The 13,296-nt window shown below is 40.4% G+C and overlaps 1 protein-coding gene across 14 annotated transcripts in view; it reads left to right on the top strand.

The window, feature by feature from the left end:
- Positions 1-13,296, top strand: part of TMEM108 (transmembrane protein 108) — a 473,125-nt gene that overhangs the window by 168,466 nt on the left and 291,363 nt on the right. The gene's annotated exons all lie outside the window — the stretch shown is intronic.

Genomic DNA, 13,296 nt, shown 5'->3' with positions numbered 1-13,296 from the left:
GACAAGTTCATCTCTTTCCAATTCCAAGACCAGGGTGAGAAAGTCTGAGGAGCAGGTGGAATGGCAGCATGAGAGGTGGTGGAGAGGTAGTAGACTGGTTGCTAATACAGGCGCTTTTCGATGCGTCTGTGTGTTCTAGTTACCTATTAATGGAAAAGGAAATAAGACTAGTTGTGTCTTTGACGTGATATAATATGGCAGAGAGAGGACTGGTTTGAAAGTCAGGACAGCTGCTGACTTATGATGCGTTTCGGGGAAGGTCCACTCAAAGCCACTCAGAATTTCCGTGTTCGTGGAAAAGGAATGGATGATCCTGCCTGCCTTGTGGGAGTGGTTGTGAAGGTGAGATAAGGTGGTGTCTTAGACTGGGCCCTGGAAACAAATCTTGAAATTAGAATGCATGTGAAAACTGTTTATTAGAGACTGTTATCAAAAAACAAACAAACAAACAAACAAACAAACAGAAATGGGAAATTGAGACAGGTAGGGGAAGGAGGCCAAATAAGGGTGAAGTATCCAGTCACATCTCACAGAGAGTAATTTCAGCTCAACCTGGAGGACAGTGAGGACAGACAGCCTAGGTAACGACACACAGGAGAAGCTAGGGAGCTGGAGAATTTCCATGCTGACAGCTTTATACTCCCAAACCTGTGCATCATGAGGTAAAGGCTGCCTTGGGGGGATGTAAATTCCCAAACATTTTCACCTCCCCCTGTTCCCCCAAAATTGGGCTCCTTTAGCCTAAGGATGGTCCTCCAATAAAAGGGTGCAATTTTAGGGACTAAAAGCAACACCAGAAGCCAGTGTCCAAGAATACGGTAAAGGGATTGGAGGGCATATGAGGAAAGTGCAGCAAAGTTATAGGTAGCATGGATGATCCACTCAACCGGGCGTGTGGTCCATGGTAGCGCCTCGATAAAAAGTAAAAATTTTTGTTTCTTCTAATATTGTATTGGTGAATAATATAAAAAACTTTGTATTTCCCTAACTTCTGGGGGGAAAGGACACTGGTAGATAAAGTAAAAACACAATTTTCCTCAAATCCAGGGCTCCTAGCTTTGTTAAAAGTCCCACAGGCCCCAAAATCTGTGTGTGTGTGTGTGTGTGTTGTGTGTGTGTGTGTGTGTGTCGTCTGCTTGATATCACTGTTTCGATGAAAGGGAGAGCTGTCTTTCACAGTGCAAAGCCAGAGGAATCAGGATAGCCTTTCCTTTATTCATCTCCTCCACCAGCCATCTCAGCTTGTCAGCGGACTGCGTGTCAGCCAAGCTGGTGCTACTGGGGCCCACGCTGCTTCTGTTGTTCAAACATCACCCTTAGTCGTGGGGGAGGGGGAACGGGCTCCAGGATCCGATCTTTCACTGGAATTGCTGGGATCCACCTCAGTGGCACTCATTGCCCACCATTTGTTTTTATCATCAGTATTCTGGTAACACAAAGCCAGCATGTTCAAACAATTCCAGTCCCTTTTTCTCTTTAAAACACTTTCAGAGTCTGGGTCCAACCTCACCTGGCAGAGAAATTCCCTCGGCACGGTTGCTGCTATGCTTCTCAGCCTTAACCAGAATAAATCTCTAAGTTCTCCTTGTCTCATGGGTTTTTCATAAAGGATGCTTTATGGATTGAATTGTGTCCCTCCAAAAAAAAAAAATCATTGAAGTTCTAACTCCCCACCATGTGACTTTATTTGGTAAGAGAGCCTTTACAGAGATAATCAAGTTAAGATGAGGTCATTAGGGTGAGTCCTACTCCAATATAGTTGATGTACTTCTAAAAGGAGAAATTTGTACACAGAGACAGATCCGCAAAAAAAGAGACACATAAGAAGGATCTAGGTGATATTGAGGCAGAGATTGGAGTGAAGTATCTACAATCAAAGGAACTCCGTGGATTGCTGAGAATCACTAGAATTTAGGAAGAGGCAAGGAAGTGTTTTCCCTAGAACTATCAGAGAGGGCATGGCCCTGCCAAAACCTTGATTTTAGACTTCTGGCCTCCAGAAGTGTAAGAATAAATTTCTGTTGCTTAAAATCACTTAGTTTGTATAATTTTGTTACAGCAGCTCTAGCTGTAATACGGCTGAGATCTCTGATACCGCTGAGAACTGAGCAAATTTTGCAAGATGCTTCCCAATTTCTCCGGACCTCAGCATCCTCATCTGGAAAATGTGGAGAATGGATTTAACAGCTATGGCAGATTGTATTTTCCAAAAACCTTCACAATAATGTTCATCCCACAGGCTTTTCTACAACTGGTCATATTAACCCTCGTTAAGATGAGGTCTGTGTCCTCTCCCCTTAAACATCAGTGACCTTGTGACTCAATCGTACTCAGTAGAACAAGACAGAAGTGGCACTGCATGACTTCTGAGGCCAAGATATAAAAGCTTCCACTTTTGTACTAAGACACTTGCTGTGGGACCCTGACCCCCCATGTAAGGATGGTAAGCTCATGTGGGGAGGCCACAAGTAGGTTCTCCAGTTGACAGCCCCACCTGAGGTCTCAGCCGACAGTCAGCAGCAGCATTAAACATGGAAGTGAGGATGTCCCCAGATAATACTAGCTCTCACCCAGGAGGTCTCCTCCAGCCATAGAGTCTTCCCAGCTCAGACTCCAGACATCCTCAAGCAAAGAAAAGCCATCTCCACTGTCTTTTTTTCTGAATTCCTGACCCACAGAACCCATAAGTATAATAAAATCGTTATTGTTTTATGCCACAAAGTCTGGGAATAATTAGTCAAGAAGAAATAATAATGGGGCTACCAACTCTCCAAAGTCTTTTCCAGATCTTATTGGTTAGAGTCTGAGAACTGTTCTGGAGCATTCTGAGTAGAGCACGAAGTGACTCTGGGAAGACCGGGTCAGGCTATAAAGAATGTGAGGGCCCTGGGACTAGCCCTATTCTCCCGCTCTTCACTTCTCCTCTTGCTGGAGTTAAGGATCCAATACCAAAATAACTGCAGGTTTTCAGGACACTTCTAATTAAATCTTAAATCTTATATAAATCTAATTAAAAGTTGGTGTGACCTTACTTTTCACAAGCCTTTTCAAGTGTCTCGGCCCAAATTCCATTCAATCGTCAAGTTTGCAGTGACTTTCAATATGATTGGACTTCTGTGCTCACTTCCTGCTTCCTTTTAACCACTGCTATTTTACTCATTTTGAATCAAATTCATTCATTCAACAAAATTACTGTATATCAACTATGTATAACTATCGTGCTAAGATTTGAGGGCATCTGGAAGGTATACAGGGATCAGTCAGCCACTGATCGTTCTCTCAAAGAAATTTATAACGGAACGAGAGGGTTAGGGCCTATCCAAAGAATTCCCATTCAAGGTACAAGACGATATGTGCCATACAAGAAAGCAGGCAAAGTGCTGAAAGTGCTCTGCAGAGAGAGGTCACTCCCTGGTGTGTGGGCCAGCTGTTCAGTTGCCTCTCAGCTGGAAACCTACCCTTCCATACTCTGTTTGCTGATGTTGAGGCTGGGATTCTGCAAACTACATTTCTGCTTTTCCAGCTGCCTTGTTAGGCTCCATCAATAGTGGGCGTTTGAGGAAGACTGCGAGCCTGGAGAAGGAGAAAGGGATTCTTTCACCTGTTTGCTTTCTGTTCCTGTGAGCATCAACCTAGCAATGCTTCTTCACCTTGGCAGCTCCAGTTTGACAATGGCAGTTCACTCCAGCAGCAGCTGGATCCAGTTTTCAGTCTCTTCCATGTCAGAGAACCAGCTTCATTGTCATCCTCTGGGGTACCAGTACTGGCCTGCTTGCACCCACTTCTCCTGCAGTTGTGACCATTTTAAAACTCTAGTATTTCCTTTTTCACCCTTTCAGTTACTTAGTTAACAGTCTTTATATTAAATTACCTCTCTTCAATAAAACTGGTGTGATGTTGGTGAGGATATGAAATTGGAACCATTGTGCACCGTTGGTGAGAATATAAAATAGTCCAGCTGCTAGGGAAAATAGTATGGCAGTTCCTCAGAAAATTAAAAATAGAATTACCTTATGGTCCAGGAATTCCTCTTCTGGGTATAAATCTGAAAGAATGGAAAGCAAGGTGTTTGTACACACATTTTTGTAACAGCATTGTTCACAATAGCAACCCAAGTGTCCTTTGACAGATAAGTAGATAAACAAGATGTGCTCTGTGCATACAATGGAATGTTATTCAGCCTTTAAAAGGAAGGAAATTCTGACATTTGCCTCAACGTGATGAACCATAAGGATATTATGCTATGAAATAAGTCATTCACAAAAGATAAATACCGCAGGATCCTACTTACATGAGATATCTAGAATAGTCAAACTTATACAAGCAAAAAGTGGTTTCCAGGAGCTAGGGGATAGGAAAATGGGAGCTGTTTAATGGGTATAGATTTCAGTTTTGCAAGAAGAAAAGTTCTGGAGATTGATTGTACAACAACGAGAATATACTTAACATTACCACACTGTACACTTAAAAATGATTAAGATGGTAAATTTTATGTTATATATATATTTTACCACAATAAAAAAAATGGGTATTATTTCTGTCTGCTGAACGGACTCTGAATCATGAGGCAATTTAACTTTTGTATTAGACATGGGGCAGGTGCAGGGAGAGAGTCACTAACCAAAGGAACAAACAACTTAGATCCATCCCAGTGGCTTCGAATAATAAAGATAAGTAATATAGGTGGCTTTGCTCACTGGGTCATTCAGGAACACAGGCTCCTTCCATCATGTGAGCTCGCTATCCTCAACACATGTCCTCTAAAACCACCACATAAGGAAAAGAGGACATGTTGAGAACTGCCCATAGGGTTAATGACTGGGGCGGTCATATAGACATCACATTTGCCACGTTTTCCTCTGGCCAGAATTCAGTCATACAGCTCAAAGTAAACTATAAGGGAAGCTGGGAAGTTAATTTTCCAGAGAGCACAGGAGGAAAATGATATGAATACACAGCATTGTTGCTACCAGAGCTTTACAGAGGGAATGGTATTTGGGTTGGGCATTGAGAAATGAGTCTTGTCTTCATCTCTGTGTTTCTTGCATTATCAAAGGTTCTAGCACAGAGTAGATTGTTGATAAGTATTCATTGGATACATAAATGGATGGGTAAATAGAAATGTAGCTTTCTATAAATGTTGAAACACAACGGGACTAGAAAGAGAGAATTAGTCTAATCTATTTCTAGAACTGTCACCTGATGTCTCCCTTTGAGCTCTGAGAGCCTAAGACAGTGATGATTGTCATCATTCAATATATTTTTCTCTTTTTTCAACATAAGAAATAAACTCAGGGAAGTTGGTGAGTAACTCGCCTCCACGGCTCAGTGATGAAGGATGGGCCAAGAATCATAATCCCAAATTGGGACATAGTCTGGCAGACGATCTCGAGTCCACACATGAAGTCCCTGCTCCTTAATTAGTATGAATCGTTGTGCCCCCTCAACCCCAGTTTCTAACACAAGTGCTGGGTATGTGGAGAATCAACCATGCCTATTTTGATACATGCCTAGCTTGTGTCATTGAGCCCATGGAAGCTTGCCCATGTATGAAGCCATTTGTTCTTTTCTGTTTTGGGCTTGTTTGAAGTGATATTAATAAAAAATAAAGCCAGTAAAAGCAAAATGATCGTAATTAATGCTAATAAAGGGAAGAACCAGATTGCTGAGTGCATCTGTTCAATCTGGCTTTTTGAGTGGTTGGCAGGGCTTTCATTATTGGTAAGTGGGAAATGGTGAGTTCAGGGCCATAACCCATTTCTAATATGCTTACACATGGATAACAATGGCACGGTTTCTGTCCCCAGACCTTGGGCAGCTGCCCAGTAGGTTTTGTGTAACAATGTGATCAAGTGTAATCTGGGTGAGAAATTTGTTTTTGATGTTCTGTATGTACTGCAAGACCCCCTACTGGGAGCCTGTGTTTTTGTTACCTACTGCTATGTAATGAGTTTGCTAAACTTAGTGACTTAGACAACAAACAGTTTGTTGCACTCATGGATTCTGTGGGTCAGGAATTCAGAAGGGCACAGTGGAAATGCTTATTTCTTCTCCCTGATGTTTAATTCTTTGTCTTTGTCTTCTCCTGACATTTAATTTTCTCTCTTTGTTCACCAGAATTCTGTTGAATTCTAGGGGAAATCTAAGGATGGCATCCCATGCCCTAGGAATTGGGAGGAGGAATCAGGATGAGAATGGAAGTAAACCAAAGGATCAGTGTAACCTTGAGCAAAATAAAATCTACACTACACTGAAATGTTTCGTGAAGGGAACAATATTAGACATCGAATTCTAACATTTGATGGAATTAGAATATTGGTCACCCGTTTGGGCGGGGGTGTTGAATAATGGCTGGGAGGGAACATGAGAGAGGCTTCTGGGATACTGAAAGAACATTTGAAAAGCAAGGGAGGAAGATGTACAAATAGCCCAGGAAAGGGGCCACATGCCTTTCAGAAGTTCCACAAGGTGAAAAGCACAGCCAGTGTTTTGAAATGCTTGTCCAGGAAGGATTTGGTGACTAAGAAAGAGTGAGGTATTTAAAGAAGATGGTTTGATTTCCAATTGTGAACCACTCTAAAAAAAATACATTTTTATGCTTAAGTCTGACATTCTATACCTCGCCCGTGAAACCTAGTTGAGCGAAGTCCCTCTTACAAAGTTTCCAAGTATAGAGGCTAACTGCAGTAGTTTCTCCACACCCTCTTTTTTTGCTGTAAGTTAGGACAGCACAGTGTGCTTATTATACTGATAACCAAACAGTAGTTGGCCTGCCCTCTGGACAGAAGATCTATTCTTTCATAATCAAGTCATTCATGTTATTCAGTAAGATGCCTCACGCTAATTAGCACAGCTCATTTTTGGTGTTTTTACTATTATGGTTTATATTTGTCAGCTATTATATTAGTTATTTATTGCTATACAAAAACGCCCCCCGCCCCCCAAAAAATAATCATTTATTTTGCTCATGAATCTGAAATTTGGTAAGAGCTTGGCAGGGATGGCTCATCAGCTGGGGCAACTTAACTGGAGACTCATTTCAAGATGGCCCACTCACATGACAGGTACATGGATGCTGGCTGTCAAGATGGAATTCAGCCTGTAAGGCCAAGGAACTTAGTTCCTTTCCACAAGCTGCTTGGCCTTTTCTCTTGAGTTTTCAAGAGAGTGTCCCAAAAGAACAAGATGGAAGTGCACGACATTTTTATGATCTTGACTTGGAAGTCAGAATGTCACTTCTGCCTCTTATTGGTTGAGGGAGTCAAAATAACAGATCTACTCAGATTCAAGAGGAGGAGACATAGATCCAACTTCTTGCTGAAGGAATGTCAAGGTTCTAAAAGAGTCTTGGGAGATGGGAGATATTTGGGAGTCATCTTTGGAAAATACGATGTGCCATGTATGTTGAAATAGTGACTATACAGAAGAGTGACAAGAGACTCATCAAATCAATGTGTGTATAGGTTTGTGTGAGATGTATAGGTGGAGAAAAGCCTTTCATGCCCTTTTCACACACACTCATGAGAGAATTTCCATGCCAGTTATCAGGAGGAGGAAGTATCAAAGGACTACTTCTGGTCCCTCACTCAATAATCCCTCATCCTTCCCTCCCCAAGAAAGGAAATATGGTGATTTCCAGGGCCATTGCATTGAAACGCAGACTGGGCTGAACTGTTCTCCCTTGAAAAAAGGCTGAGGCAAAATATGGGCAATGGGTAATTGGAGCTTGTGTTTTTTGTCTTCGAATAGAAAAAAGGCTGAGTGGAGCCTGGATCAGCAGACTCATTCTCTTCCAAATTCTCTATCTGTATCTGGGTGGGTAAATTAGAATTCTGTAGATCCTTAGAGTGGAATAGGGAAGGGAGGGAGGAGGATTTGCCATGATCTTTATCCAACCTTATGAGTAAAAAGGCTGATGTTGTTCAGTGCTTCATTTGGTTCTTTGCCATTATTTATCAACTGACTAAGAACCCAGAACACAAAAAGTGTAATTAGCATACTTAAACTTCCAAAATATGTATAACTGAAGTTCCATCTATGGCTCAAAATTGTCACTCATTTAAAGGCATTACAGTTTAGAATAGGCTACAAGGCAAAGACTGTACTGTTGAGCTTGTGTTGAAGAGGCAGGAGGTCACGTTAGGAAAAAGATTACAGAATTTATCTGGAGATCTTGAAGAAACTGACCAGTGTGAGACTTTCTCCTAGCCCTATCCCGTCTACTTGCAAGGGGACAGACCCAAGACACCTGCAAGCTGTTGCCACCCTTTCCCAGGAGCCCTAATGGGTTCCCTGAACTAGATATCCAGTGTGCCAACCCCCACTGTCATTGGGCTATAGATTCTCTTGCTCCATAGTTTTGGATTGAAGCACCCAGGAATTCGGCCTGCCTCTCTGGCTCCCTTTTATCTGGGATATTTGGGCATCAAAGATTTTTTTCCAACTTCCCCCCCTGAGATTGCGTCTCTTAGAAGAAGCCCGCTTTACACCCACTTGGCATTCATTCATTTATTTGGTCATTAGTTATCATTATGTATTGAATGAGAACTGTGCCAGGCATTGTGCTAAACACTGGGTATGGGATTATGAATAAAAACAGACCTTGGCTTCATAAAGCTTAAAAACCTAATAGAGGAAGTGGACAACAAACCATAACAAACAAAAAAAAAAACCCTCAACATTATATAATTACAAATTGCGTTAAGTGCTTTTAAAAACCTAAATAGGATGCAGAGAGGTAAGGTCAAGGTAAGGCATCAACTTAAACAGGCCTAGCATTTTGTTTTATTCCAGCTAACCTTTCTTGTCAGGCTGTATTCCTACTCCATCTGTGCCTTATACTGAATAATAATAGCAATACTACTACTAACAATCCTTAACACTTATAAAGCACTGGCTATGTCCTAGGCACTTTTGTAAGTAATTTTCTTATGTTAACTCATTTAAGATGGTATTGGTTAATGACCTAGATTGCACTAGAATCTAAGATCTATTATCTATATCTCTCAGACTCCATGCATTACCGTCTTGCTTCTCTCCTCCCATCTCATACATGCACAGGCTCCCCCCACCTCCAATAAGCATCTCCCTGCAACCTGAGAACTTTCTGAATGAAGAATGGAGCAGCGTATATGGTCAATCCGTAGTTGTAATGGCCAGACTCTTCTTGGGGGCACTGCTGCCTTAGTGTGTCATGCACAATTCCCCTACTCCCTATTGTCTTTTCTTGCTGGGTGTTCCCAGAATAGTGCACAGATGCAGCACTGATCCACCCTCTCAGGGAGCCAATCCTATCAACATCCAGCTGGAGAGGAAGATAACTATTGCAAAGATATGGGAAATACAGTTGGGTCTGGAGATATGAAAATCACACAGATAAACTTGGGTGTACTGGTTCTCAAAGATATTTTTAGAAACTGAATCCTTTTTTAATAAAATATTATTTGGAAATTCCAATACATAAGATAGATAAAGTGTGATTGGGAGACCCATAGTCTAGTTCTACCTTTCTCATCCTGAGATGATCCATGTCAGCTACATGGAACTCTATGGCTCTATAGAACTCAATTTTCAAACACTGCATTTAGCAATAAGGAGCAATTATGAGTAATTGAGTAGAGGATTGACATTTTTTTAAAGTGTATTTTAGGAAATTCATTTGGCAGTAATATACAGAAATAATTAAATGAGGAAAAATGGAGTTGAAGAAACGCTAACAGATTGTCACTGATCTTCTGAATTGAGGTGACAATAATAATGTCTTATCTTTGTATAGTATGTTCTGATAATTAGAAACCTATCATGTATATAATTTTATTCTCTCCCACAATGCTGCCATGTGTTATGCAAGAGGACTGTCATAATCTTCATTTTATATCTGAGGAAGATTCATTTATGAGGACTATATGGAAATTCATATGAGCTGAGAAATACAGTTCTCAGTTTATAAGGCAAGGTCCTTCTCCTAATTCTAAGGCAATAGCTTTCAGGTGTGGACTCAAAGGAATGGACTAGAAGACATGTTTCAATAAGAAAAGGAGAAGAATTGATCCAGAGCACTATCTCCCAAGATATGTTCTTGGGGTGCTTATAGGTATACTCTAAGGGTGTTATTTGGAGAAACTGGATCCATCTTCAATTGAGGCTGGGAAACACTGGGTGCGACTTACATTTTTAAACCATAGTGCCATTCAGAGTTTTAATAAGCAAGTGTGCATTAATTCTAAGCGAGGCATATAACATAAAAATCTCCCATACTTTTCTTTGCTATGGAACCCTGTCTTTAGGGGTATCTGATAGAATTTAGGAATTCTAGGAAATGGATTTTGGGAAACAGTGGTCTAAACCAGGTGTTGACAGACATTTTTGTAAGGGTCCTGATTGTCAATATCATAGGCTTTGCAGGCCATATGGTCTCTGTGCCAACTACTGAGCTCTGCCATTGTAGCAGGAAAGTAGCCATTGGCAATAGGCAAATGAGTGGGAGTGGCTGTGTTCCATTAGGAATAATGAAATTTGAATTTCATATAATTTTCCTGTGTCATGAAATATTATTTATCTTTTGATTGTTTCCAACTGTTTAAAATTGTAAAATCTATTCTTAACTCTTGGGCTGTATAAAACAGATAGCAGGCTGGATTCTGGAACTTAGGGCACTATGCAGGAAGGAATGGTCGCAGGGTGGGTGAATGTATGCAGAGACAGGCATGAAGTCAGAGATATCTATGGTTTGGGAAGAAATGGGGATGGCAGTGAAGGCTGGCCTTACTGGTTTCAGAATTCTCCTGGTAAATAGTGTAACTCTGTGAGAACTCCAGTTCATCTCAGCTCCTTGTTTAGCCTGGGCCATTTACCTGTGGCAACAACATTTAGGATAAATTCAGTACATAACTCTCAGTCAAAATCAATGACCCAAGCAGCAGTAGCAAAATGGCTCAATGACTCTCTTGTCTGAAGAAATTTTGTTAACCGTTTTTGCCATCTTGCTCCTTGGTGAACCCTAATTTCTCTTCAAATCCCCTTAACATCAGGCAATTGTATTTTGGCTCTCTCTTAAGGATCCTGAGGTTATCACACTATTAAATACAACTCATTTATCTCAAGGGAGTATTTGAAATGAAGTGAGTTTTTGTTAACCATACTTTCCATTCCTTCCAGTATGACAATTGCAAGAACCTGGACATACCTGAAGCAGCAACTTTAACTCTCTCATTGTTTTCTCACCTGTGCTTCATTTGCCAAGGAACAGGATTGAGAACGGAAAAGGCAGATATATATTTTAACATCCTAACTCTCTCAAACTCATTCTGACCTCTACTCACAAGCAAATAGTTTAAACATTATCCTTCCTAAAAGTTCAGTAGGCATTTGTCCTTTTAAAAATATATTTTCTTATAAAAGCAGCCAATGTTCATGGAGAAGACTTTCAAAGGGACAGAGAGAGAGAGGGAGGGAGGGAGAGAGAGGCTTCCTTAACCCACCAGCTAGATATAACATCATCTGGTATGTTGTTCTTTATCTTCAAAGTATCTTAGTGCACATTTAATAAAAACATGAGTCTATCCTATACATGAGTCTATTCTATTTTTTTCTACTAAAGGTAGCAATTTTTCAATGATGGGTTATATTTTGGCCTAAAGTGGTACTTCTCAAAGTTTCATCCACAGAATACTATTTCCATGGGCAGTTAATACACAGTTGGGGAAAAAACAAACAAACAAACAAACAAACAAACAAACAAAAACAAAGGAGGACGCTTATGGTCAAATACATTTGGGAAGTTGGGAAATGCTAGGTTTAATACAGTGAAATAGGCTTCTTTATCTCAGGGCTTCCAAGTATCTTTAATATGCTGATGGGTGTTACAAATCCTCAGAATGAGGACTAGAGTATGTAGTGTTTTCCAACTTACTGAACTACAAAACTATTTTCTCCTCTAAGAATCTCATAAAACTTTTGTTCCACTGCACTCTAGGAAATGCTGGCTAAAATCATTAGGAGCCCAAATCAAAACCTCTCATTTCTCATGGGCATTTAAGGAATAATTTTTCCATTCCTAAAAATTCATAAAATTTGTTGAAAATAAATTACTTAGGAAAAAAATCTGACTGAACTTCCCTGAAAGTTACTATTTAACTTTAAGGAGAAACACTATTAACATACCATTGGTTGAGAATAGATGGTCCACTGGGGAAAAATAACAATGCAAATATTTTTATTAAATTTATTTGTTTTGCTTTATTATTTTTTAAAAAATAATCTTTTTTTAGAGACGTGTTAGATTCACAGCACAATTGAGAAGAGATTTTCCATATAATCCTGCCCCAACACATGTATAGCCTCCCCAATTTTCAACATTCCCTACCTGAGTAGTATATTTGTTACAACTGATGGACCTACATTGATACATTATAATCACCAAAGTAAAGTTTTTAAAATTTTCAACAAATCTTGCTTAACATTTTAGTTCTTTTCAGCAAAAGGTTTACTCTGTGTTGCACTAACATCCGCAGAAGTCCACAGTCAGAATATTCTATTCATATGATGAATTCTAGACTCAAACTTACTATTGACTCATTGCTGGTGTACAGTGGCCCATGATCTAGAATGACCTCCAAGTCCTAGCTTCGTAGATATATACTTAGAGTTATTTTAAATAGTGTCCTGGGTTCTTCGGGCAAAATGGCAAACAGGCCAAACTTCAGAAGGCTGGCCTTAAAGCCTCCTTCTAAGACACTTATTCCAAGTCAAAGGTAGTCAAAGTTGATTAGCTTAAAGAGAGAGAATCTGACCCTAAGATAGCCCATATACAGGAGACAGTGAGCATCTGAAGCACTTAGATTTGTAGAGCTGTCCTATAATGCAGAGAGTCAGTGAGCCGGTTCTAAGAGTGGACATACAGAGCAAAATGGAGGTAGAATGAGTAGCAAAGTCACCCAACCAGGTACATACTAAGGTCAAGATACAGGAATGCAGTTTCGGAGCCTCTCTGAAGCCTAACTGACCTCCAGGGTCCCAACCCATGAATCCCCATTATCATGTCACCATGAGGCTTGGCTGTGCAGTTTTTCTTAAATGAGTATGGCCACAAGATTGTTTTGCTAGTTTCCTTAGATATTTTCACAGCAAACCTACCTTGAGCGATAATGAGTAAGACTGTTCCTTACAATAAAAAGAGCCCAGGTCACACAGCTGGAAAAATAGTGACAGCTCTTTTGTTTCATGCAGCCTTAATAAAACATTTGTCCCAATTGCCCAGGATGGAAAGGGGAAGATGCCTCCTAATTTCCACATCTT

Source organism: Rousettus aegyptiacus, unplaced genomic scaffold (genome assembly GCF_014176215.1).
Source record: "Rousettus aegyptiacus isolate mRouAeg1 unplaced genomic scaffold, mRouAeg1.p scaffold_m13_p_4, whole genome shotgun sequence".
Taxonomy (NCBI): Eukaryota; Metazoa; Chordata; class Mammalia; order Chiroptera; family Pteropodidae; genus Rousettus; species Rousettus aegyptiacus.
The sequence above is the reverse complement of the archived record's forward strand: the minus strand, read 5'-3'. Positions and strand labels throughout refer to the sequence as shown.